This window comes from Pinus tabuliformis, chromosome 2_1, assembly GCF_031772625.1.
Source record: "Pinus tabuliformis cultivar Carrire ecotype Pingquan chromosome 2_1, CPIR1, whole genome shotgun sequence".
Taxonomy (NCBI): Eukaryota; Viridiplantae; Streptophyta; class Pinopsida; order Pinales; family Pinaceae; genus Pinus; species Pinus tabuliformis.
In genome coordinates, this window is record NC_142299.1 from 137,337,756 (window position 1) to 137,361,812 (window position 24,057).

The 24,057-nt window shown below is 38.2% G+C and overlaps 1 pseudogene; it reads right to left on the bottom strand.

Moving 5' to 3' along the window:
- Positions 1–9,924: 9,924 nt before the first annotated feature.
- Positions 9,925–10,648, bottom strand: LOC149199143 (protein SAWADEE HOMEODOMAIN HOMOLOG 2 pseudogene; annotated as a pseudogene).
- Positions 10,649–24,057: the final 13,409 nt, after the last annotated feature.

The following is a 24,057-nucleotide window of genomic DNA, read 5'->3' on the forward strand; positions in this document are numbered from 1 at the left end:
TAAAATATTTTTTTATATTTACTCCATAAGTCACCTTATATTTACGAACACTCAAAAAATACTTTATATTTAGGTGAAACCTATGGGCAAAATACTATGGGACAAATACCATGGACTAGATTGTTATTAATACCATGCAAAAAAACATTATTAACCCTAATATTAGTATTAATAAAAATAAAAATGGCACATGGTATTGACCCATGGCATTCACCAAAATGGGACATGGTATTGACCCATGTAGCCTATTTAAATGGGGGAATTAAACCAGCATAGATCCATCTTTACTTTGGATCTACTAACCCCCGAGAGGTATCAAATATCGTGATATGCAAACTAGCATAGAGTGAAAAAATATTTGATCCGATCAAGAGTAAAAATGGATGTTTTAATTTAATATATGTTAAACATTTTAGGTTGGTTAAAATAAAAAATAAAATAAAAATCAACTATTAGTTTTATTAATTTTTATAAATTACTAATAGTAATTTTTAAGCTCCAGGTTTATGATAACCCATGGTAATACCGTGGTATTCATGTGAGCATAGACTATTTAAAGGGGAAATTCTATCATCTTAGATCCATCTTAATTCTAGGTCTACCAAGTGCTCAGAGGGATAAATAGATTTCATCCCCCTAAGAGTGGTAGATGTGGAGTTAAGATGGATATAGGTTGGTTTTTATGATAATGAAGATATTAAATAGACTTAGGAAATTATATTGTAAAAACATCTTAAGGTGAATGGTTAAAGCATAGACATTGGACAAGTATATTTGTATACTTCTGTTTTAAACTGAAACAAATCCAGGGCTAAAAGGAATGGAATGATTGCACTAGTCATCCTTCTATAACTTTCCAACATATGCTGGAGTAAACAAATTGTAATTTGGGTAATTTTTCTAATTGCAAATAGGAACATACTTGTGTATTGGCAGGGTGGTTACAAGGTCCCTAGAAGTGATGAATTTGAATTTTTCTTGGTTTTATATATAGTAATAGGTTTCTTCTCATGCTTTCTGTGAATGGCACGGGTGAATTTTATCCTACACCCACTAGGTTATCGATATGTAATTTCGGTAATTTTGATTTCAAAAAATATTTTAAAGAAATGCAATGATTTCATTTGTGTATTCAATAAACACAAGATTTTATAATTGAGTCAAATATTCGCCATGCCTAGTGAGAGATTCGCCAAAAAATTATATATACATATCATATTATTCATAAAATCGCCTTCCATTTTTCCTATATACCATGGAGATTCGCCCATTTATTATACATGTAAATTTCGGGGAGGTTCTTAAAATTTTCCCTGAACCACTGACAAAAAAAATCCTGCTTAACCGTAGTGACTTCCATATGGTTACCTGGAGTCTCTCCTTTTCTTGATGCCTGGGGGCATGCAAGCCTTTTTATGCAAGCAAAAAATGACCAATTTCATTTTTTTAGCTTTTTAGCGTTTTTAGATTTTTAGCTTTTTAGTTTCAACTTCTTAGATTACGTGATTGGTCTGATCCACCATTCACCTTTGTCTACAGTGCGTGGACAAAGCAAAGGAAGTGTTTTATCTAGACGCAAGACAAAACCATCCTCCCTAACTTCAGTAGTTCTTTAGCTTTTTAGTGTTTTTAGCTTTGTAGTTTGGTCATTTCTAGCCTACATAAAAAGGCAATGAAAAATGTTTCCGCAAGGTTCAAGCTCGTTAAAAAATGAACCTGCCAACTGAGCATATGTTCCCCCAGAGTTCAAGCTCGTTAAAAAATCAACCCACCTTCGGTAAATAACCTTTGTGATTGCCATTCTATCTGCCTTTCGAACCTTGGTTGTGTTCCTTCCATCACCTCCATCCGTTTGGCCGATCATAGGCTTCCACTTGATTGTTTACCATTTTGAGGAACAGCTACGATGAGTGGTCCCGTTAGCCACCCTCTTCACATCCCCATGTTTTGAGAAGTTCCAAGATTACCCGGAACTAGCTGCTACCCTAAACGCCACTTGTTCCTCAAAAAACGAGTCTGCTTTAAACTTTTTTCAGACTTGCTAAATATGAAAAGATTGTCGATCAATTGGCCTCTCCAGCTCACTAAAGTGATTGGAAGTGCCATCCCTCCTATATTTTAATCTTTTTGGACCTGAGCGATTATCCCACAAAAAGATCGAGCGCTTGTCTTTTTCGACTCGCTAAAATGATTGGAAAAGTCATCCCTTTTGTATTATTTTAATCTTTTTCGGACTAAAGGGATTATGCTACGAAAAAGAACTGCTGGATTTTCCTTTTCGTCCCTTTTCGAACTCTCTAAACATGAAAAAGACGGAGTTGTCTTTGTCGTTAAACTCATTAAAACAATAGCGATAAACTTGTCCATCTAGACAAGAACGAGTTTCACTATTGCTAGTCTCGCTAAAACATAGCAACAAGTTTGCCCGAAGGGAAAATTATAGAACAAGCATATGTTATCCTCCTCAAGCTTGACAAAAATAAAGAGGTACTGGTCAACAATGACTAGGGAAAAATGGAAGAAAACTTGAAGAATTTTATTGGTAGCAGGTCGCTCTTGAACATGACACTTTCACTCCATCACCATGATTGAGTCGAGTTGGGTTATTCCATTCACTGGTCATATCACCATTGGTCTTCCATACCATCCATTTTTTGGGGTTAACACTACCAATCCATTTCATTGTCGCCGATATGTTAAAGAGAATTCATTCAGAGAATTCGCCATCCAGTTAATGCCTCATCCACTGCAATACCTTCACCCTCCATTTTTCATGACAACCATTCCTGAACCTTGTATCATTAGATTGTTTTCACCTCCATAAAATCATTTGCTTCATTTCGTGTCGTAGATGTGGGATACATCAAGGCCCTCCTACGATGGGTCACTTCTTGTCGACATCAGCTCATTATCCAAGAAGTTGACTTAGAAACAAACCTTTCAGTACTTTGAAGCTTGCATGCCTCAATGGCAAGTTTCTCACTTTCAGGGACAGGTTTACATCAATGGTCGTCGACAGAAAGATTTTACGTGGTGTTCGACGTCAGATCATATATTCACACTACGTGAATTGTACTGTAGTACCTTGAGGGTCATTATCATTATCGGTGATTCCTCACGTGCCTGTTAATAACTTACATCATTCGCTTGTAATCAGGCGATGTCTTTCCATGTTCGACTTCAGAACATCCTTTCACATGGATCGACTTGTACATTGAGCAAAGATTGAACGAGTTTGAAGACCCCGGACATAGTTTCATCCATTCTGGCTGCGATATATTCACGAATATAAAGACATCAAATGTACACAAAAGCTGCACAGATGGTCATCCAAGCTAAGGGATGATGACTCTACATACCAAGAATCACCAGTCTGCAACTGCAAATGATTATCTGTCCTATGTACATGAAAATGAATTTATAAATTTGAGCATGGGAATGGTCGCCTCAGCTAGATCATGAAAATAATATGATGATGATGTATTGTATTGTATCTTATATAGGTCACCTTCCAGTTCGAATACCTTGGATCCTCATGATAAATAATTTCACCCGACATCGAAAGATTTACGACTTCATGCTTTAGGGGGCAACTATTATAGACATATCTGGGCACTGTAACCCCAATCTTATATGTCGATAAACCAAGGGCTCTTTAACCCCTAAAAGTGTTGTTTCATACCCTAAAGGATCATAGTCAACTGATTACATCATTCCCCAAAATTTCCAGCTGAAAAAACCAATTAGAACTGGCCAAAACTAGACCATATTGAGAAGAGACCTCATCTTTGAAAAGGAAGTCTGACATCTTTATTTTTGAATATGGTTCAAAGGGTGGTATTATGTTGAGAAGAGACCTCATCTTTGAAAAGGAAGTCTGGGATCTTTATTTTTGAATATGGTTCAAAGGGTGGTATTATGTTAGAAAATTTTCACATGGTTAATAATCTAATAAGAAAAGTTCTATGGATTAAAATATATAATGACATATTAGGGAAAGACAATTGAAAAAAAATATATATATATTTACCATAATAATAAACAAAAGAGTCATGTTTATAATTATCAAAAAATAAAAAATAAAAATCATTTCAGTAAATAACAATCCATAACAAATACCATTAAGGCAAAGATTGCCAACCAAAAAATGATTCGTGTTACTATAAATAATTTATTTATTGCTATAAATGATTTTAAGCATGTGTACATTTAATTAAATTTATAAAAATATATAAATTTTATCAAATATATTTATATATAATTTAATTTCAAATATATATTTATATATTTGTCTGAGCACAGTCAAATATAGTGTTGTAGCAGGTGTAGATATCCACTGCAAGTTATACCATATAGTTACAGTTCGACCTCTGCAAGACGTGCCATCAGCATCAACAACAAAGTGGATGGCAGGGATGAACATGAAAAATATTGCAGTCATGGAAGGAAGAACTTAAGAGAATGGATGGGTCTGAAAGTTTAAATAGAAAAGAGTGTAACGAGGATTTTGTTCAGAGGTTTATAGATAGGAGATGTGTGGATAACATAAGAATATTGGGGGTCGCTATTGGATGGGGATGGCAGAGGTTGGGTATGTGTTGTATCTAGCCATGCCATGAGGTATAACCCCAACAATGCAAAATGGTTCAACAGAGATCGTTTTGTTCTCACTGCAGGACATAGGGTGTCTTCTTAAGTACGTACGCTAGCATCATCTTGCAGGGTTTCACTTTCAATCTGTTGAGGTAAGTGCTCTGCATGTAAATCCATCCTTTTGAATTCATTGGACACCAAAATGGTCAAATAAAATAAGAAAATAACCTGAAAGTATTTCCTGGATATAGGTGTGGTTTGGTTCTCTCAAAAAGACTGGATTGTACAGATCCCTGACCTTTTCAGGTTATGGGTACTTTTAATTTTTCTAACCTCGTAACTTACAAACAATTTTCATTACCCTCTATCTTTGTCTTGCGTTATCCTATATCGTCCTCTCTGTCCTTGCCCTACATTATCCTATATCCTCCCAAAGTTCTCTCTGTCCTTGCCCTACATTATCCTATATCCTCCCAAAGTTTAATGTTTTTCAGCATGGTTTCTTCCTCCTGAACGATTTTCTTTATTATTGAAAGATTCTTAGTTTTCATCAAAAATTTTGGAATTTTAGTGTATTAAATTATTGTTTATATTGGTGTATTACATTATTCTTTATATGATTAGGAAAACTTTTGAAAATTTTATCAAAATCTTCAACATTAAAATTATGATTAAGATCAATATCAAATGAGTTTAAGATCAATATCAATACAAATTATTGGAAAATGGTAAATGAGATTAAGATCAATATCAAATGAGTTTAAGATCAATATCAATACAAATTATGATTTAATTATGATTTACTCGAAAATAGTAAATGAGTTTAAGCTAAATATCAATACAAATTAGAATGAAATAAGACTGCCATATGACAACCATAACTTAATATATTTTTGTATAATGAGCCTCTATAAGAAGATGATCTGAACAATGCTCGCATCTTTAAGTGTAAATATCTACAAGCCCAAACTTATACTTTAGCTGTTGTTTCATTCTCAAAGCCCCAATGATTTCTTATGTTGTAGTTACAATTGGATACCATGCTAGTGCAGAAATTTAGCAGCTCAGGAATAAGTTTTTTGTTGACCACTGCAATTACTTGTACCCTTGCACCATTATGTGCCTTTAATCTTTTGCAAAACCTTGAGAGAAGTCAAAATATATACCTTATTATTGGCAAAATATATACCTTGCTTGGGATATTGTTCTGCCTTTTTGGTTGGTTAATTTGAAAAACCAACGTAGTTGGGCTGCCATTAAACCAGTTGTGTTGGGCATTTGAAGAAAACAAATATCAGACACTACGGGAAACCTGTTTTACCACTGTGTCATAAAGTTATACAACACACTGGAGAGGGCATGCTATTGGTTATGATTTGTAATGAAATGAATAGTCAGCATGAAGGTCTAGTGTTTCACGTAGATTCAAGCTCCATGAAGGTCTTGTTGTCTAATAACAAATTGTTTTAGGTAGATTCAAGTTCCATTTTCAAAAAATTGTCATTTCTTTATAGCCCTTGGAATGATCTATGTTTTTATTTAACCAGTTGTCATTCTATTTAACCAGTTGTCCTGATCTGATTCTTCATGTATTTAACCCGTCAAAAATAGTCATTTCTTTATAGCTCTTGGAATGATCTGTCTTTCTATTTAACCAGTTGTTATGATCGTCTTTCTATTTAACCAGTTGTCATGATCTGATTCTTCATCTTCTGCTGACCATAAACCACCACACTAGTTAATTTTAAACATGTCGACAATTGTTTCTTATTACCGAAAAAAATATTCTTAAAAATTAGTGTATCAATTTCAAACATAAAATGTTAATATATAAAATTCATTGTTTCTAGTCATACCTAAAATGTTAGTGTATAAAATAGTATATAAAAATTCATTTTTTCTAGTCACACATGAAACATTTTTCCATGGAAGTAGTGATTTCATCCTTCATTTTTTCATTTTTCCATGTAAAGCAGTGATTTCATCCTTCATTTCTTCATTTTTCCATGTAGCTAGTGATTTCATCCTTCATTTCTTCATTTTTCCACGTAACTAGTGATTTCATCTTTTAGCCTATTAGCCAGGTTCAGGGACCAGTGATTTCATCCTTCATTTCTTCATTTTTCAATGTAACTGTGATTTCATCTTTTAACCTATTAGTTAGGTAAGTTCGTGCTTTATTCAACAATCAAGGTTCAAGCAATAGGTTCAAGCTTTATTCAACAATAAAGCTCAAATTCATTATAACAATACAGACAATATTATAACAATATATTAATATAGGCAATATAGAGACAAGCTTTATTCAACAATAAAGCTCAAATTTATTATAACAATATAGTTGAATAAAGCTCAAATTCATTATAGCAATATATTAATATAGACAATATAGGTTCAAGCTATTCAACAATAAAGCTCAAATTCATTATAACAATATATTAGTATAAAGCTCAAATTTATTATAACAATATAGTTGAATAAAGCTCATATTCATTATAACAATATATTAATATAGACAATATAGGTTCAAGCTTTATTCAACAATAAAGCTCAAATTAATTATAACAATATATTAATATATTAATATAGACAATATAGGTTCAAGCTTTATTCAACAATAAAGCTCAAATTCATTATAACAATATATTAATATAGACAATATAGGTTCAAGCTTTATTCAACAATAAGCTTAAATTCATTATAACAATATATTAATATTGTTATAGACAATATATTTGAAATTTGAAATCATTGCAACCATATATTTGATATTTGAAACCATTGCAACCATATATTTGGTATTTGAAATAAAGCTCAAATTCATTATAACAATATATTAATATAGACAATTTGAAATAAAGCTCAAATTCATTACAACAATATATTAATATAGACAATATTGTAATGTCCTATTTAATATTATCCTGCACATTTTGCTAAGTGTTTAAATTTCCTTATAATATGGACTTAAAATTATCAAGAAATATTGGTACATACCTACATTGGTGAAACTGTAAATTTGGTACTGATATAAATTTTGTTATTTAACTCCCTAAATTTTTAAATTTGAGCAGACATAGTCCTCTCCAATTCATTACCAAATTATATATATATATATATATATATATATATATATATATATATATATATATATATATACATCTTTTATCCCCAAAATGTCCTCTCACATTTACTTGGGAGAAGACATGGTCCTTTCCAATTAATTACCCAATTTTATATTCATATCACATTCCCAAATGTCCTCTCAATTTACTTGGGAGAAGATATGGTCCTCTCCAATTAATTACCAATTTATATATTCATCTCTCATTCCCAAAATGTCCTCTCACATTTACTTGGGAGAAGACATGGTCCTCTCTAATTAATTACAAATTTATATATTCATCTCTCATCCCCAAAATATTTACTTGGGAGAAGACATGGTCCTCTCCAATTAATTACCCAATTTTGTATTTATATCACATTCCCAAATGTCCTCTCATGTTTACTTGGGAGAAGATAAGTCAAATGTAAGGATGAGGGAGAAGTTATGACATTAATGAGAGGTGGTTGAGGTGGAAAAGATAGAAGGGCATAAAAGGGAAAGGATGAGGGGAGGAAATGGATGCTTGGTCTCGCTTTTGGTTTTGGTTTAACTGTGGTTTTGGAGGAATTGTTTGAAATAGAGGAGGGGAGTATTATTCATCTTGGCCACACTACATTTGGTTGGACTTTGGCTCGAAGGGCTAGGGAACTTGTGGAGGTTTCCTGGACTATGAATTACTTCCTAGTTGGCTGGGAGGTAAATCTAGTCGGTGGTCAAGAGGAGCGTTCTAGCAGGAGCAACAACTCAAGGGCATTTCCACCGGGCTATCGGCACAGGTATTCCTCTATGCATAGATTACTCATGTAAGTGATGGAAATGAAATGTTCACTATTTAAATTGTTGGAATTAGATTTTAAATGGTAAATTATCATTGATTAAACGTCTTGTCATAAATTAAATTATTGTCCTTTTATTGCATTTAAAATTAGAGAATATAGATCTGGTAGAGGACCCTAGGATGGGATCTTACACGTGGTATCAGAGCTGGTTTGAATCTGGACCTAAGACCCACTAGACACGAATCTCCACTATATATATATATATATATATGGAACTGATTTCTCCACCTTACTCTCAATAAGTCATTGTTTCAATATATTCAATGCATTGGCTTCTCACGGTCTGCTATCCTTAACTACCAATTCAAATAAAATCAATTATTTAGAAAAGACTCGTTCCATTTTAAACGGCAATAGTTACAATGTTGACTGCCTAAAACATTCAAATCTGGATATTCATCTAGCGCATATGGCACACATGCTCTACAAAATATGAAACATTAGTAATTACACTAGAAAAATAAATATAAAGCTAGAAAACTTGCAAAACTACTTCTTACAGAAAGATAGCTTCTAAAACTTATTATTACAGTGCAATTTATCTTTAAGTTTTCAATGTGTGTTTCTCAGTAACATAAGTGCCCCTAAGTTGTTTTTCTCAATCTTGAACTGTACATTTTTCCATCACATCAACATGATGCTATTTGAAGGTTCATCCATATCAGTAAATGCGGGTGCAACAATTCTCTGGCTAGAATCAATTTCTGTGACTAGAATATTTCTTTAAGAATCAGCTTGATGCTCCTAGGGCCCTAAGGAACTATATCTTTGTGCACCAGCTTCATCTCTCTTATAATTCGCTCTCTCTGACCTTCCAACGGTTGTTGCGTCTGAAAACCGCCAATTATTTAAAAAACCCCTAGTTTCTCTGATCCTTCAATTTCCACAGTAAGCTGAAGCGCATGTTGAGCAATCTGCCATCAGCCAAAGGGCTATGACTATCGAGGTGTGTATAGATTCCTTCCTTGTGGGATAATTTGCAAACAAGTATTTTATGCTACCTCTGCTTTTCGTCAATTACGTTGTCAATTTACGTTTATGCAATGGAAGGCAGTCTGTTTGGTGGCTTTCAACGCTATATGCATCTGTAGAACTCAACAGATATACCTTTTAGCAGCTGTAAAACTAAGGAAATCTTGGGAGCAGTTAAAGACTGAACATTGTCTTCTATAACCTGACTTGTAATCTTTGATATTTCTAGTGAGAGGTGAAATTCTTCTAGAGTTGCTTCTCCAAATGACACATGGGAACTGTAGGGGCATATTTTACTTGCTGAGATCCTTGGTCCAACAAAATTGTTGATAGTTATTTGGAAGCATGGATTAGTTGTAACCGGTAATATGTCTCTGGCCACTAGCAAACTTTCCACAATGATACTATTTCCTCTTATTGGTTAGGGTCATACCTAACCCAGAACCTACACCTACAACCCCTAGCATCATGTTGCCTTCTTTGGGCATCGAAGACATGGGCATCAAAGTGCAATACTTGCTCTTTACCTTCCCAAAAACAAAGTATGGGATCTCCTGAAAGCACTGCTACACATTCAGAAGCTTCGCAAGGAAGTGAATGTTGCCTCACACACTTTTCAAACCTTACCCAAATTTCCATGCCCCATTTCTTGAGGATTTTGCCTCAAACTCCATTTCTGAAGCATCTTGGTCCATTCTTCCTAAAGAAACAGCTACAAAATTGGTCACAACTCTCTTTTCTCTTGAATCATCACGATGTGAAGCGATAGTCTTCGTGGAACCTTAGTACCCTTTGCTTTTGTACATACTTCTTATTCTAAAACCAAGTCCATACCTACTTGCATTGCACAAGAATTTTCCAGCCCTTTCTGGGGCTGCACTGAACTTCTCTGCAAGTGATGACAGCTATCCACGAAACCCCCTTTGGTTCGAGCATTTCCCAAAATAGACTTAAGGCTTCATCAATATAACCATTATGTGCATACCTTGTAATCATTGCAGTCATCACAACGACACTTCGTTCAGGAAATTTGTCATACACATTGTGTGCATCCTCCACTCTCCCATTTCACATACATATCAACAAGCGTACAGCCAACGAACAAATTAGTCTCACATCCAAATCCAAAATCTCCCATCAGAATAACCTTGCACCAAGAATTCTTTGCGCTGCTAAAAACTTCAAACGTTAAAGTTTTCAAGAATCAACTGCCCTTATAACTGCTTTATGAATGTGCCATGCATGAGCACTTCTTGTGTCTATGGACCCCTGTTATCATGTAAATTTGCATAGTCCCCATCGCCCAAACTCCTTTATCGTTCGTGTACAAGATTTGGAAGATCTGAAATCTCTGAACTGGAATAGATTGATGTGAACTGGATCTAACCGCAAATCATGCCATCGTCAGTAAATTGCTTCATGGTTGGAATCTTCAAAGCTCTACGTAGAAACTATTGTGCTAAGGGATGAATGGGCAGTGCTTAAATTGTAATAGTGAAGCGAGAAACAGTACAACCAGGGTGGACAGAACCCGAGGGTGAGAATGTATGGAGTGGACTCGTCATTGTCATGCGACATCGATAACCATTGGTTGGAAAGTAAGGTTGAAATAGGTTCCACATTCTTTAAGTTCGTCCGAACAATGCCCTCTTAGTGTCATTTCCCACCCTTGAGATACTCCCTGGTTAAGAGTTGTGGGATTTTCCGAAACTTTAACAACTTTCGGATGATGACAAATGGAGAGAAAACGAAATTAGGGACTGATATAGGGATATATTGTGGAATCGAGTAATGTGCCATCGATCTATTAGTCCTCTCTCTTGGTCAGCGTAGTGCAAAAGGCGGGAGAAAAGCATATCATTTGAACTGCAATTTTCTATGCAAAAAACGTTAAAAATGGAGAGGACAGTTGATGGGCCTCAAACTTGCACCTCGTTTCCTGGAATCCCCTCTACTGACCACCTCCCTGTCCCTTCAAATTATTGATATTACGATGCTAGGAAAGATATTGAAATATGATTATCTGATTCAGTTATTTGAAACAAATCTGTTGGTATCTACTTTACATTTGTATCCAAGAGAATGAAGCAAAAGTGCTTTGAAATAAAACAATTTGACTACGATATCATAGAAACCATCTTCCATATTCTATCTTACTTTACTATGTAACCTCTGCACACTCCTTCTCATTAGCTTTCAATACTATCTGATACAAATCTGTTAAATTTGGACAACTAGGTCCAAACTCCATGTTCTGATGCTCAGATTAAGAGGCTAATATTTTTGTTGGATTCCTCTTTCTGAGAGGTGTAAAATCCATATAAAAATAGTCTTAATCCGATGAGCAGAACTTATATTTTGAATTTATTATTCTTAATAAATTATATGTGCAAAGGTCAGCCAGTTTTGTAATGTAGGCTCACATGCCCAACAGATGTGTCACACACCCTCATTGATGGATATATATATACAGGAAAAGTTGGAGAGAATTTGATCACAACACAACTCACATCTTCCTCTCTCATCCTAAAAAGTACGAGCTACCTGAAGGACGAATTTCAGCCACATGTGGGAAGGACGAAGAGGATTTTTCTGCTGCTAGGGTTTCTGCTGCTAGGGTTTCGCAAAAGTTTGACCAGCGTTGACTTTGGTCAACGCTTGGCCCAAACAAGCTGAAAACTTGTGGGAGGTTCGATTTTTGAAGGCCATACTACCTGGCACAAAAATCGAGGTCAAAGGGTTGACTGTTTTGCTGCTGCGTTGACTTTTAGCTTGCTGCCCCTGCGTTGACTTTTCAGGACAGCGTTGATTTTTGTAGTACTGACCTGGGTTGACTCATCTACTGGTTGGAGGGTTGTTGTAACACATGCTGGGCTGGCTGACCAAAGGAGACTTTGCTGGATGAAGCATCCTGTTGACCGCCAAAACAAACACATACATTTTTCTTGTTTCTGATTTGTCTTCTGTAAGATCTGCTTATATGTTCTATCTGCATTTTGCTTATCTACTTGTATGATTGCTGTGAGAAAAGTGAAATTTCTCTTAGCATAGAACATCTACAAAACTTTACATGGTATCGGAGCTGAGGTGAAGACAAACTCTATCTATAGCAATCATCATCGAAGGAAATGGATTCCTCTAAGCTTGAATTCAGGGAGAATGACAAGCTGACTGGAAGTGATGACTTCCATGCCTAGAAGATGTTATTAGATCTCAAATTAGAAGATCATGATCTCCTAGATCATGTGACAGGGAAGATTCAAGAACCTCCATCAAATGCCTCTGCTGCTGTTAAACACAAGTATAAGAAGGGAGAAATCAGAGAAAAACTGTTGATCAGGGAATCCATAAATAAGAGTCTGGTTGCCTACATATCTGAACTAGGCACATCCAAGGAGATGTATGACAAACTGATACGTATGTTCCGAGTAAACAATGTGAACCAAGTGATATTCCTCAAGAACAAGTTGAAGAATATGAAGAAGGGCCGAGACAAGTCTATTCAAACTTTCTTTATGAAGTTGACCGAAACCAGGAACAATCAGCTGGCTATTGGGGAGACAATAGCTGATCGTGAGATGGTTCTCACCGCACTTGGAGGACTTCCATATGAATGGCAAGTATTCACAACTACCATTCTCAACAATAATACCATCCCTAACTTTGATGAGCTTCTGTCTAGATGTGTGCAAGAAGAAACAAGAATGAAGGAATTTGATAATGAAAGAAATGTTGCCTATGTTGCTCATTCCCGAAAGAAGAACTCTGGTGGTTCCAAGGACAAAGGAAGGACTAAGACTCAAAAGAAGAAGGGTAAATGTTTCACCTGCCATAGGACTAGACACTATGCTAGAGAATGCCCCTTCCAGAAGAATTCTCCCGATAGTGACGACAACAACAACAACCGAAGGAATGGAAATCAAAGAAATGACAAATCCAAAGGAAAGAGGAAGGCTCACTTTGAAGGAAACCATCCACCTTCTAAAAGGACCATAAATACCAGGTATGAGGAGTCTAATGTTGTTGATAAAAGAAATGAGTATATTCTAATATCTGCTCTCTCAGCTGCATCTCCGCCCGACACTATGGATGTCTGGCTAATCGATAGTGGTGCCTCAAGACACATCACCGGATTCAAGGAAGCACTTTCTGACATGGTTGAAAGGGATACTAATCTAGAAATTATCCTTGGGGATAATGCCACTTATCCTGTGAAAGGGACCGGGACTGTGACCCTCCACTTGTCTCAAGGACAAGTCCTCCATCTACAAGATGTACTCTATGTACCCAAATTGAAGAAGAACCTTGTGTCTGTATCTGCCATGGAAGACAAAGGATTCAATGTAACTTTCTCTGATGGAAAGGTACTCATGTGGAAGAAGAGCTTCAAGGAAGCTATCTCAATTGGTTTTAGAGTTGGTACACTCTACCAGGTTGGAGGGAGTCTGTTGGGAGCTATGACTTGTGATATTATCCGTCAAACCGAACTATGGCATCGAAGATTTGGACACCTTCATTACAAGGCTCTTCCTAAAGCAAGGAAGGTGGTGACAGGGATTCCTGATTTTGGAAATAATCATAAAGGTGTATGTAAGGGCTGTGCTGAAGGAAAACATACAAGGGGACCTTTCCCCTCAAGTGTCACAAAGACATCTGAGATATTGCAACTGGTCCATTATGATCTTTCCGGTATGTTGCCTGTAACATCCCTGGGGGGATGTTCTTACTATATGACATTTACTGATGACTTCTCTCGCAAAACCTGGATATACTTCTTGAAGAAGAAGGATGAGGCTTTCATGTGGTTCCGTACCTTCAAAGCCTTGGTGGAAAATATGACCGGAAAGAAGATCAAGATTTCGAGGACTGAAAATGGCACTGAATATGAGTCAAATGAGTTCAAAGACTTTTGCAGAGAAGCTGGCATTAAGAGGGAGACTACCACTGCATATACTCCTGAGCAGAATGGTGTTGCTGAACGCAAGAATAGGACTATTGTGGAAGCTGCCCGTGCCATGCTATGTGACCAGGGTCTTCCAAAGTTTCTGTGGGGAGAAGCTGCAAATACTGCTGTGTACATTCAAAACCGATGCCCTCATTCCGCTTTGGACTCCAAAACTCCCGAAGAGGTTTTCTCTGGTAAGAAACCTGATGTCTCACATTTTAGAATTTTTGGATGTCCTGTCTATTTTCATGTGCCGAAAGAAACGAGAAGTAAGCTGGATGCTACTAGGAAGAAAGGAATGTTTGTGGGCTACAGTGAGACTTCTAAGGCATATAGAGTCTATGTACCTGGTCAAAGGGAAGTAGATATAAGCCATGATGTCACTTTTGATGAAGATGCTTCCCTGAAGAAAGTAGTAGATCTTCCTAGATCTGAAGAAAACCATGAAGAAAGACCTGGAAATCTGGAAGAAACCCAGGATAAGACTATGCCTGATGTTGAAGGGCCAATGGATCCTATTGATCCTTCCCCTTCTCTAGGAAAGAGGCCATCATGCCTCAGAGACACCCTCGAAGATGCTGAGGGTCATGCTGCCCCAAGGGGAACATTCCGAGAAAGCAAGAAGCCGTGTAGATACCAAGGGTATCTAGCTGCCATGAGTACTATTATACAATCTGAACCTGGATCTTTTGAAGAAGCCATCAAGCATCAAGTCTGGAAGGATGCTATGCATGAAGAATATGAGGCTATTATGAAGAATGATGTCTGGGATGTGGTCCCGAGACCGAAGGACAAATCTGTTGTCACCGCTAAATGGCTCTACAAGATTAAACATGGATCTGATGGGAGTGCTGAAAAGTTTAAGGCAAGATTTGTTGCCCGTGGCTTCTCTCAAAAGGAAGGAATTGACTATGACGATATATTTGCACCTGTGGCTCGATATACCACCATCCGATCCATCATAGCCCTTGCTGCTACGCAAGGATGGAGTCTTCATCAGATGGATGTCAAGACCACTTTTCTGCATGGTGCAATAAAGGAAGAGGTGTATGTAGAACAACCTCTGGGATTTGAAGTTCAAGATCGAGACACTTATGTCTGCAGGTTGAAGAAAGCCCTCTATGGGTTAAAGCAAGCACCCAAATCTTGGTATGAGAGGATGGATAGTTACTTGATGAAGTTGGGCTTCACTCGAAGCAATGCTGATCCAAACCTTTACTTTAAGGTTGAGGAAGGAAAGCCTCTCATTCTAGTGCTGTATGTGGACGACCTCTTCCTGACAGGTGATGACCCTCTCATTCATCAATGTAAGAGGGAGCTTGCTGCTGAGTTTGAGATGAAAGACCTAGGACTGATGCACTATTTCCTAGGCCTGGAGGTCTGGCAGAGACCTGGAGAGATTTTACTTTCTCAAGGAAAGTATATTGTGAAGCTTCTGGAAAGATTTGGGATGGTGGACTGTAAGTCCGTGTCGACACCAATGGAACTCAACTTTAAGAAGTTGAGTGGCAGCGCTGTAGGGCCTATCTTGGCCAATCCTACTGAGTATCGTCAACTCATAGGAGCTTTGATGTTCTTAGTGAACACCCGTCCGGTCATATGTTTTGCAGTGAATACTTTGAGTCAACAGATGGTTGAGCCTCATCATTTTCACTGGGTTGGTGCCAAGAATCTTTTGAGATATCTTCGGGGCATGATAAACCATGGGCTGAGATACACTGCCGGGAGTGTGATACTCCGGGGATATACTGATGCCGATTGGGCTGGCAGTGTGGTGGATCATAAGAGCACATCTGGATGCTGTTTCAATCTTGGTTCTGCTTCGATCTCATGGATAAGAAGGAAGCAGAATTCGGTGGCTTTGAGCACCGCGGAGGCCGAATACATTGCTGCTAGTATGGCCTGTTGTGAAGCAGTTTGGTTGAGGAAGCTCTTTAGTGAGCTGTTCCAACATGTGCTAGATACCACTGTAATACTCTGTGATAATCAGAGTGGGATTCGTATGACTGAGAATCCTGTGTTCCACGACCGATCCAAGCATATTGATATCAGGTACCACTTTATCCGGGATATGGTATAGCGAGGCGCCGTAAGGCTTGATCATATAGGAACTGATGAGCAGGTCGCGGATATTCTCACTAAGCCCCTGGGGAAGGTCAAGTTCCTAACCTTCCGTGAGAGTCTTGGTGTCATGGAAAGACCCTATGATGTGGGTCCTGTTGGACGATGAGCTCTGGGAGCTCTGGGGGGCTTTGGGGATAGCTTCTCGGAGCTATAAGCACTCATAATGCTTCTGCCCCACCCTTGTGATTATTGAGCTGGTTCGCCACTCATTTAATCTGTGCCCCGTATGCATCCTACCCATTGAGTTCAGGGCTCATGGGAAGTACCTCTCATTTGGCCAATGAGGTGTGGAAAATCTAGAGACTATTAGCAAAGACTGATGGACGCATCAGAGATTGCCGTACTCTCTATCTAGGATGGCATGGTCCAACCACTTGATCTGGGATCAAGATTTGTGAGGTCTGGGACCTCTGGACTGATTATGTCAGTCGGGGAATGATGTCTTTGTGACTGACCCACTTCTGTTCTGAAATAAAGAAGCCAGCAAAGCAAGTTTCGGCGGGATGACTCACGATGTTAATTGCACTAATAGATGTAGTTCTCCCTAGTTGAGAGGGAGTGTTAAATTTGGACAACTAGGTACAAAATCCATGTTCTGATGCTCAGATTAAGAGGCTAATATTTTTGTTGGATTCCTCTTTCTGAGAGGTGTAAAATCCATATAAAAATAGTCTTAATCCGATGAGCAGAACTTATATTTTGAATTTATTATTCTTAATAAATTATATGTGCAAAGGTCAGCCAGTTTTGTAATGTAGGCTCACATGCCCAACAGATGTGTCACACACCCTCATTGATGGATATATATATACAGGAAAAGTTGGAGAGAATTTGATCACAACACAACTCACATCTTCCTCTCTCATCCTAAAAAGTACGAGCTACCTAAAGGACGAATTTCAGCCACACGTGGGAAGGACGAAGAGGATTTTTCTGCTGCTGCTAGGGTTTCGCAGAAGTTTGACCAGCGTTGACTTTGGTCAACGCTTGGCCCAAACAAGCTGAAAACTTGTGGGAGGTTCGATTTTTGAAGGCCATACTACTTGGCACAAAAATCGAGGTCAAAGGGTTGACTGTTTTGCTGCTGCGTTGACTTTTAGCTTGCTTCCCCTGCGTTGACTTTTCAGGACAGCGTTGATTTTTGTAGTACTGACCTGGGTTGACTCATCTACTGGTTGGAGGGTTGTTGTGACACATGCTGGGCTGGCTGACCAAAGGAGACTTTGCTGGTTGAAGCATCCTATTGACCGCCGAAACAAACACATACATTTTTCTTGTTTCTGATTTGTCTTCTGTAAGATCTGCTTATATGTTCTATCTGCATTTTGCTTATCTACTTGTATGATTGCTGTGAGAAAAGTGAAATTGCTCTTAGCATAGAACATCTACAAAACTTTACATGGTATCAGAGCTGAGGTGAAGACAAACTCTATCTATAGCAATCATCATCGAAGGAAATGGATTCCTCTAAGCTTGAATTCATGGAGAATGACAAGCTGACTGGAAGTGATGACTTTCATGCCTGGAAGATGTTATTAGATCTCAAATTAGAAGATCATGATCTCCTAGATCATGTGACAGGGAAGATTCAAGAACCTCCATCAAATGCCTCTGTTGCTGTTAAACACAAGTATAAGAAGGGAGAAATCAGAGCAAAACTGTTGATCAGGGAATCCATAAATAAGAGTCTGGTTGCCTACATATCTGAACTAGGCACATCCAAGGAGATGTATGACAAACTGATACGTATGTTCCGAGTAAACAATGTGAACCAAGTGCTATTCCTCAAGAACAAGTTGAAGAATATGAAGAAGGGCCGAGACGAGTCTATTCAAATTTCTTTATGAAGTTGACCGAAACCAGGAACAATCTGCTGGCTATTGGGGAGACAATAGCTGATCGTGAGATGGTTCTCACCGCACTTGGAGGACTTCCATATGAATGGCAAGTATTCACAACTACCATTCTCAACAATAATACCATCCCTAACTTTGATGAGCTTCTGTCTAGATGTGTGCAAGAAGAAACAAGGATGAAGGAATTTGATAATGAAAGAAATGTTGCCTATGTTGCTCATTCCCGAAAGAAGAACTCTGGTGGTTCCAAGGACAAAGGAAGGACTAAGACTCAAAAGAAGAAGGGTAAATGTTTCACCTGCCATAGGACTAGACACTATGCTAGAGAATGCCCCTTCCAGAAGAATTCTCCCGATAGTGACGACAACAACAACAACCGAAGGAATGGGAATCAAAGAAATGACAAATCCAAAGGAAAGAGGAAGGCTCACTTTGAAGGAAACCATCCACCTTCTAAAAGGACCATAAATACCAGGTATGAGGAGTCTAATGTTGTTGATAAAAGAAATGAGTATATTCTAATATCTGCTCTCTCAGCTGCATCTCCGCCCGACACTATGGATGTCTGGCTAATCGATAGTGGTGCCTCAAGACACATCACCGGATTCAAGGAAGCACTTTCTGACATGGTTGAAAGGGATACTAATCTAGAAATTATCCTTGGGGATAATGCCACTTATCCTGTGAAAGGGACCGGGACTGTGACCCTCCACTTGTCTCAAGGACAAGTCCTCCATCTACAAGATGTACTTTATGTACCCAAATTGAAGAAGAACCTTGTGTCTGTATCTGCCATGGAAGACAAAGGATTCAATGTAACTTTCTCTGATGGAAAGGTACTCATGTGGAAGAAGAGCTTCAAGGAAGCTATCTCAATTGTTTTTAGAGTTGGTACACTCTACCAGGTTGGAGGGAGTCCGTTGGGAGCTATGACTTGTGATATTATCCATCAAACCGAACTATGGCATCGAAGATTTGGACACCTTCATTACAAGGCTCTTCCTGAAGCAAGGAAGGTGGTGACAGGGATGCCTGATTTTGGAAATAATCATAAAGGTGTATGTAAGGGCTGTGCTGAAGGAAAACATACAAGGGGACATTTCCCCTCAAGTGTCACAAAGACATCTGAGATATTGCAACTGGTCCATTCTGATCTTTCCGGTATGTTGCCTGTAACATCCCTGGGGGGATGTTCTTACTATATGACATTTACTGATGACTTCTCTCGCAAAACCTGGATATACTTCTTGAAGAAGAAGGATGAGGCTTTCATGTGGTTCCGTACCTTCAAAGCCTTGGTGGAAAATATGACCGGAAAGAAGATCAAGATTTTTTGGACTGACAATGGCACTGAATATGAGTCAAATGAGTTCAAATACTTTTGCAAAGAAGCTGGTATTAAGAGGGAGACTACCACTGCATATACTCCTGAGCGAAATGGTGTTGCTGAATGCAAGAATAGGACTATTGTGGAAGCTGTCCGTGCCATGCTATGTGACCAGGGTCTTCCAAAGTTTCTGTGGGGAGAAGCTGCAAATACTGTTGTGTACATTCAAAACTGATGCCCTCATTCCGCTTTGGACTCCAAAAATCCCGAAGAGGTTTTCTATGGTAAGAAACCTGATGTCTCACATTTTAGAATTTTTGGATGTCCTGTCTATTTTCATGTGCCGAAAGAAACGAGAAGTAAGCTGGATGCTACTTGGAAGAAAGGAATGTTTGTGGGCTACAATGAGACTTCTAAGGCATATAGAGTCTATGTACCTGGTCAAAGGGAAGTAGAGATAAGCCATGATGTCACTTTTGACGAAGATGCTTCCCTGAAGAAAGTAGTAGATCTTCCTAGATCTAAAGAAAACCATGAAGAAAGACCTGGAAATCTGGAAGAAACCCAGGATAAGACTATGCCTGATGTTGAAGGGCCAAGGGCCAAGGGCAATGTCCTTGAAGAAAGGTTCCTAACCAATTCCATGAACGCATATATATATATATATATATATATATATATATATATATATATATATGCGTTCATGGAATTGCTTAGGAACCTTGCTTCAAGGACATTGCCTCTTCAAGAGGTGAGACTAATTGTTTATATGTCCTATAGGGGGTCCCAAGATTCATAAAACGGACATAAAGGATTTAAAATATATATATATAAAAGGGTGGAAAGGAACAACTAATGGCCATAGAAGGAAGACCTGACTAAAAAGGGTATTATTCACATTAGTATTTGACTTAATTGTTTGAATATATTAAACCAAGTTATTAATTAGCTTAATATTAAATTATAGTTATGGTACTAAAGAAACCAATTTGTGTTAGAGCGTGAATTACAAGTACATTGCATCAATACCCTAGCGAGTCTCAAGAGAAAATTTGTAAGTTATGTAGAACTCACACATGAAAGGATTTGGTAGATCCTTGGGAATCTTTTCAATAATAATAATGCTTGTTTACTAGCATAGTAAAAGGAAAACTTATGACTATCATTATACACATGTATGTGAGTCAGCTAAGAGGGACAAGTCCTAAGAGGGATTAATGAGTCTTGCGAATCATGCAAATATTTGAAGTATTCAAAATGGTGAGGATGCAAAGAAATCAAGGTCACGGAGAGTCATCACAAGGACCTCCTACAAATAACCCATTACCTTCACCGGAGTTGACTCTCATCTTGCATTCCCTAGAAGAAATTAATGAGACCTTAAAAGGGCGCCAAACAAATGAAGTGGAAGTGGAGCACCCTCCATCAGGGTTAGGGAATCTCGAGGGATCAAGGGACTCTGATAGAGGACCTCCAATCGAATATATTACTAGGGAGCTCCAAAAGATTAAGCTCTCGAAGTTTGCAGGAGGTCGTGCCAGCAAACGTGCAGAAACCTGGTTAGAAGGAATGAGAAGGTTCTTTTCACTAAGGGATTATAATTCCAATTCAAAAGCTAAAATAGAAATATTCGAACTCAGAGATAGTGCTCTGAATTGGTGGGGTAACTTAGAGCATCAACTACACCTCACTCTAGACACAGTTACTTGGGAGTTATTTGAGGAGGGATTCAGGAAAAAGTACCTACCAGCATATTATGAAGAACAACAGGTAGGAGCCTTCTATACCCTGGTACAGGGAAATATTACGGTAGAAGAATATGAAATTAGATTCATGGAATTGTTCAAGTATGTCTCCTACATGGATACTGACTAGTGCCAAGCAGATCGTTTTATTTATGGATTGAACCCTAAGATTAGGGCAATGGTACGGATGTGGAAACCATCCTCAGTTGCAGAAGCTGTGGAACATGCTCGTTATATCGTAGAACACTTAGACTTAAAAGGTGGAGACAAAACCATTTTTCCACGCCAACCAAGGTTTATGGAGAAGGCTCCTCGTACCTTCCCCAGGGGAAGAAATTTGAGGCCATCACCATATGGAAATAGGGTCGTACCTAGAGCACCGACAGTGGGGATTTCAATGGTTACTAATGCAGCTTCACCCACAGCTTCAAGGGCGCGTACAAATCAAAGTCATACGCGAGGAGAAACAAGTGGGTGCAGGGGTCCTAGGGGAAGGAACTCTTTCCAAAGAACTCCACAACATTTGGTTCAAGGTATATCGCGCATCACTTATTGGGGATGTAGAGGACCTCATTACCAGTGGGACTACCCTAAGTTACAAGCTGGTAACAACCGTAGAGAAGGAAAACCACCAGTGGGAGGGGCAAGTAGCCACCATCAAATCTATGCAGCAGTTGATAACCAGCAAGTTGAACAGCAATCTGCCATGGTAGAAACCTCGGGTATGATAAACAAAGTAAAATTTAAAATTTTGTTTGATTCTGGTGCTACAGATAGTTTCATTTCACCATTTGCATTAGAAAAATGTGGGTTGGCAGCCTATGAGCACGATGACTTTAAATAAGTTTGGCTTCTCGAATTAAACAAATAGTAGGACCTAGTGTTGACCAATGTTAGGTAAACCTTGGGGTGTGTATGACTAAGTTGAAGGCATACGTCACAGCATTGGGGACGTATGATATAATTATTGGAATGGACTGGCTAGAAGCTCATCGAGCTTTGGTAGACTATTTCAAGAAGAAGGTGATTTGTTTAGATGATGAAGGTAGGCCAATTGAGATTTTTGGAATCAAGAGGGGAGTGTCACTACGATTCATATCCATGATGAAGGTAAAACTTTGTCTCCAACAAGGTTGCAAGCTATATGTGGTCGAGGTTGTAAGTGACCAAAAAGGACCCTCCCTAGATCAACATCCAATTTTGTTAGAATTCAAGGATGGTTTTCCTAAGGAATTGCTTGGATTACCTCCTGTAAGGGAGATTGATTTCACACTCGACCTAAAACCTGGTGCCGAACCAATATCTAAGACATCCTATAAGATGACAACTCCAGAACTTTGTGAGTTGCAGATGCAGTTAAAAGAGCTCTTAGACTTGGGATTTATCAGACCTAGTATTTCACCTTAGGGTGCACTAGTGATTTTTGTCAAGAAGAAGGATGGTTCCTCGCAGCTATGCATAGATTATAGGGACTTAAATAGAACCACAATAAAGAATAGGTACTTGATACCTCGAATAGATGAATTTATTTTATCAAATGAAGGGAGCAATGGTTTTCTCAAAGATCGATCTACGATCTGGATACCACCAATTGAGGATTAAGAAAGAGGACATCTCAAAATATACATTTCGAACTTGGTTTGGGCACTATGAGTTCATAGTTGTTCCATTTGGTTTAACCAATGCACCAACAGTATTCATGAGCCTCATGAATGGTGTGTTCAGGAAGTATTTGGACCAATTTGTGCAAATCTTTCTTGACGACATTCTTGTGTATTCCAAGAATGAAAAGGAGCATGAAAAGAACCTAAGGGTTGTCTTGACTTGCTTAAGGGAAAATCAATTGTATGGGAAATTGTCAAAATGTTCCTTCTTTCAAAAGAAAGTTCATTACCTTGGGCACATCATTTCAGGAGAAGGGATTTCAGTTGACCCGGAAAAGGTGAAGGCCATAATGGATTGGCCAGTACCAAAAAATGCCCCTGAGGTATGTAGTTTTATGGGGCTAGTAGGGTATTATCGCAATTTTGTGGAAGGGTTTTCAAGGATTGCAAAACCCATCCTCGAAGAAGAACCATCCTCGAAGAGTCACATAGAGCACTCTATTGTGCAAATCCTGGAGTAAAGAAGATGTACGCAGACATGAAGAAACTCTTCTTTTGGGCAGGCATGAAGCACGACATAGTCCAGTTTGTCGCCAAATGTCTTGAATTTCAACGAGTGAAGGCTGATCATCGCCATCCAGTAGGACTCCTACAACCACATGACATCCCTATGATGGGTTAGGTATGAATGGGCATATAAATGTGACACTGCATTCACATAACTAAAGAGGTTACTAACTAGTGCATCGATCCTTCGAGTACCAGACATGGAAAAAGACTTCATTTTTTGCACCGATGCTTTAGCGCAAGGATTGGGCGCAGTATTGATGCAATAAGGTGGAGTAATAGCTTACGCATCTAGACAATTGAAGAAACATGAAGAGTTGTATGCTACCCATGACTTAGAATTAGCAGCAGTGATGTTAGCCTTGAAACTGTGGAGACA